Genomic DNA, 4,941 nt, shown 5'->3' with positions numbered 1-4,941 from the left:
AGAGGTGTCTCGGTCATGTCTACATAGTTCTCGAACCAGTAGGGTCCGCACGCTTAATGTTTGATGACGATATATATAATATTATATGAGTTATGTGATTTGGTGACCGAATGTTGTTTGGAGTCCTAGATGAGATCACAGACATGACGAGGAGTCTTGAAATGGTCGAGAGGTAAAGATTGATATATAGGACGTATTCGGACACCTGAAGTGTTTCGGAGGGTACCGGGTACTTAATGGATCACCGGAAAGGAGTTTCGAGGACCCCCAACAAAGATATGGGCCTAATGGGCCAAAGGGGGAAAAGACCAGCCCCTGGTGCGCCCCTTCTTTGGACAGCGTGCCCGAAGGGAAGGACTAGCCCCTCCTGCCTTTCCCTCTCATGGGAGAAAGGAAGGGGGGGGGGGGGGGGGGGGGGGGCGCCAGCCTCCCCTGCCTTTACCTCGCACCTATATAAGGCAGGGGGTGGGCGCGGCTTGGGAGGGACTCCAAGTAGGATTCCTCCTACTTGGACGTCTACTTTGGCTGCTCCTTCCTCCCTCCCATCTATATATATGTGGGAGGGGGCGCCTAGCACACAACAAATCAATTTCTTAGCTGTGTGCGGCGCCCTCCTCCAGCGTTTACACTCTCGGTCATATTTTCGTAGTGCTTAGGCGAAGCCCAGCGGAGATAACTTCACCATCACCATCACGATACCGTCTTGCTGGCGGAACTCGGCGGAGGACGTCACCGAGATGAACGTGTGCATAACTCAGAGGTGTCGTACGTTCGGTACTTGATCGGTTGGAGCACGAAGAATTTCGACTACATCAACCGCGTTACCAAATGCTTCTGCTTATGGTCTACGAGGGTACGTAGACACACTCCCCCCTCTTTGCTATGCATCTGCATGGATAGATCATTGCGTGTGCGTAAATTTTTTGTTTGTTTTCCATGCAACGTTTCCCAACAATCACAACCACGAGTTAACACCAAACAACAAGGTTTTTAGACCACACAAGTACATGTCGGATGAGGAGAAATGCATGACCAGAACATTGAAAAGGACCAACCTGGAAACACGACACATAGTTTCTGTCCTTGCATATCTTCGAGGAGGTTTAGCACAACTATCTTACACAAAGAAGCATGTCACAAACTATGCATCAACAATAAATAGAGAGGTGTCGAACACTGACATGATGGAGGTCGTGCATATGTTTAACAAAAAACAAGTTGAACCCCCTGGTTTCTACTACTCATTTGAGCTGTATGAGGAGAACAAGGTAAGGAGCATTTTTTGGGTAGATGCAAGGTTGAGGATGATGTATAACATTTGTGGAGATTGCATAAGCTTCGACACAACGTTCCTAACTAACAAGTACTCCCTCCGTCCGGAAATACTTGTCGGGGAAATGCATAAAAATAAATGTATCTAGAACTAAAATACGTCTAGATACATTCATTCCTCCGACAAGTATTTCCGGACGGAGGGAGTATAATCTACCATTTGCACCCTTTGTTGGTGTCTCACCCCATGGAAACACATACTTATTCGCTTGTGCATCATAATCAATGAGAAAACGGACACTTTCCTATCTCTATAATCGCAGATCAAGATAAAGCAATGCAAGGAGCAATAGAAAAGGTTTTCCAAAATGGCACTCATAGAACATGCTTGTTTCACATTAAGAAAAAACCAGAGGAAAAGACATGACCTTGCTTCCAAGGCAATGAAGGGTTGCATGAGAATTTTCAGGATTGACAATACACTGACTATTGAGGAATTTGATGGTAAATTAAAAAAACATCAGGTCCCACGCAACCCTGCATCAATCTACTCATATGTTTTCAAATGATTTATACCACTCACAACAAATCATCACTGCAACTAACCATGGTCAAAATGATTTTTATCAATCCGATTACATAATTAATACACTAAAATTTCACAGGGATTTACATAGTGAGTACACTGACAATCCAGTGTAATTACATAGTAAAATATACAAAATTAACACTACATTTACAAATGATTCACTGAATTTACACAGGGATATTGAGTGTGAGTGCACTAACATTACAGTGTAATTACATAGAATAGAAACCAATGATTTATATCGATCCGATTACAAAATTAATTCACAGAAATTACACCAGGGATTTACGTAGGTACACTTACAATCCAGTGTAATTACATAGTAAAAGAATACAAAAATAAACACTACAGTCACAAATATAATTCACTAAAATTACACAGGGATATAGAGTGTTAGTGCATTGACATTACGGTGTAATTACATAGAATAGAAACCAAAATAAAGAACTGTAAATTACAGGGATATAGAGGGTTGTCAGCGTAAAAGTGCGATGACATTACAGGTTAATTACCGAGTTTACAGTGTAATTACACTACAATTTAGACTGAAAATTTCAGTACATAGACTGTAAGTATAAAAAATTCTGGTTAATTACACTTAATTTACAGGTTAGTTACACTTAAGTTACAGTTAATTAATGGTGGAGGCAGTGTATAAGTTACAAGGTTACTAATGTACACAGATATTCAATTTTAACATACACTGTAAGTTACAAAAAATGGAATTACAGTGTGAGAAGGACTATAAACTGTAACAACAATAGAATATATCACCCTAAAAATTTACACTGGACTACATGTTAAACTATTCTGAAAATGCACTGAAAATTACACCACAAATTACAGTCAAATCAGTGTAACTAAAACTGAAAAAAAATTCAGACCAACACCTATACATCACGAGACTCAACCGACCAGGAGATTCAACATTTGCATACCTACATCTACATCCGTAAATTACTTTCTCTATGTACTGAAATTTCAGTTGATGTACCGCCATGTAACAAAACACTGGAAGCGGAAATTCAGTTAAATGTACCACCATTTACACCGGAAGTTGCACATATCTGAAGTTACAAAAAAGAAACCAAAAATCCTGGAAATTACAGTGTAAGACAGACTACTACAGAGTACAGACTGATATCACTGTAAATGACGAAGGAAACACACGAAGTGGCCAAAACAGACGAGATGCCCTCCCTACCTCTATACAACAACACGCGGCAAGAGAAGGAGCAGATACAACCCCATCTCCACGAGGAACAACACAAGGGAATTACAGGAACAAAACCCTCCCTACCTGAACGAACGACGACGAACTAGACAGCCAAGAAGTGTGAATGGGGGTACTCCATGCAAGGACGACGACGACGACGGCCTCTCCTTCCCCTCCTACGGCATGAGGAAGAAGAGGAAAAGCTCCCGCCGCATCGCCATCGTCTCGCCTCTGCGAATGATGCTTCTCCAAAGATACTTATACCCAAGCATATCCATCTCCATCTCCATGCCCTTTCCAAGTATCTCCTCTGCTTTGAAACTACTCCCTCTGTAAACTAATATAAAAGCGTTTAGATCACTACTTTAGTAATCTAAACGCTCTTATTTAGTTTACAGAGGGAGTACTCATCATCTAGGTCTCTGCTAGAGTGCATTGAACCTGGACACCTTGTAGCTAGCTTTTCGCTCTGTTGTATGGCCTTTAGGATTTGGGAATATTAGTCATCGATTCTGTGAGTGTGTTGCCATCAGTGCCACGGCTTTTCTCCTCTCTCTTTATGCCGCGTGCCCATACTATACAGTCACGCATGCATAATGAGACCAACTAGCCAGCACATTGGATCAGAGTCAGTAGACAGGTTTTCTAATGGGAAATACGTACCAGATTTGGTCCATGTGCTCTAGCGTCGGGGTTACCAAATGTGTCCTGCTAGCATTATTTGTGAATGTAACAGGCCAGCAACCAGCTGGCTTTTAGTTCAATGTATACATCACTCACGAACATGCACGTTCCACCGGTTATGTGTGATGATCCCACACTCATCAGTTCATACTCCTAAGTCACTAGTACAAGTTCATCTCCACACTCGTTCGTTTATGTTCTCAATATGGATTCTCCTGCAGACCGACGGCACATTTCAAGAATCCACTGTCTGTGAAAAGTAGAATTAGCACTAGTACATTAGTAGGTCATCGAGGTACTGAACCCACTGTTTAATAAAACTGTGCATAAACACTGTGGTCTGTATTTAAGTAGAGGTGGCACCCTTGGTCTCTGTTGCATACTTACAAACTTTTCAGGACGGAGGTAATATATCAGTGTGAAATGTTCAAAAAACACATTTTCTCTTCTTCACCACATCCACCCATGAGATGTATGGAGCATTTTCCTGCGGCAAATTATTAGCAAAGATTGCACGGGATCCCCTGTCCTTGCAACTGGCGGCTCAAGCTTTGCACCCGTTGCATGAGATGATAACGATAATTATAGCGGATCCCTGCACTGCACTCCCTTTGCATGGATGCGCTGGCAGAAATGTCCGTGGACAGAAACCGAGCGACGTCGCCGACGACACTGATCTCTAGCAGGAGATAAGGAATTTGCAGGCTGGGCACGCATCTTTACACCATGAGCTTTTGCACGCACGATATGAAGCTGCCAATCTTGGCCAGAAAAGGCCACATCTCACGAGATTCCCTTGGCTCTAGCAGCCACTTCCTTCTAACCTAGGCTGCATCACGTCTAGGTGCACTGCCAGGTTCATCGACCCAACACCAAGATCATGTACTGCATTGCACGCCGCAGTCCACAGGAGGCAACAAGTTTGCTAGTAAGTCTTTAGTCTCTCGTCTAGACTTATAAATAGCCGCCGCAGCAGTGCAGATTAAACAAGTCAGTGAAGTGTGGTCCATGGGAGATGAACAAGAGTTCTAGCTACCTAGTTTGGTTTGTTGTCACCTGGAGTTCTTCTCAAATCACTTCAGTAGCTATCTCATACCACCTCATTGTTGCATTGCCACTGTTTTAAAAGTGTGCATTGCAGGGATATAGAGCTTTGCATAGTGAAGTGTTTGGGGGAACT

At 42.7% G+C, this 4,941-nt stretch overlaps 1 long non-coding RNA gene across 1 annotated transcript; it reads right to left on the bottom strand.

The window, feature by feature from the left end:
• Window positions 1-2,862: 2,862 nt before the first annotated feature.
• Window positions 2,863-3,635, bottom strand: LOC123042492 (uncharacterized). Its single transcript, XR_006418805.1, has 2 exons — window positions 3,485-3,635; window positions 2,863-3,405 (listed from the first exon to the last, which is right to left on the bottom strand). It is a non-coding gene; the product is annotated as an uncharacterized lncRNA (long non-coding RNA).
• Window positions 3,636-4,941: the final 1,306 nt, after the last annotated feature.

Source organism: Triticum aestivum, chromosome 2B, assembly GCF_018294505.1.
Source record: "Triticum aestivum cultivar Chinese Spring chromosome 2B, IWGSC CS RefSeq v2.1, whole genome shotgun sequence".
NCBI classification, from domain to species: domain Eukaryota; kingdom Viridiplantae; phylum Streptophyta; class Magnoliopsida; order Poales; family Poaceae; genus Triticum; species Triticum aestivum.
This window is presented reverse-complemented; position numbering and strand designations above follow the sequence as displayed.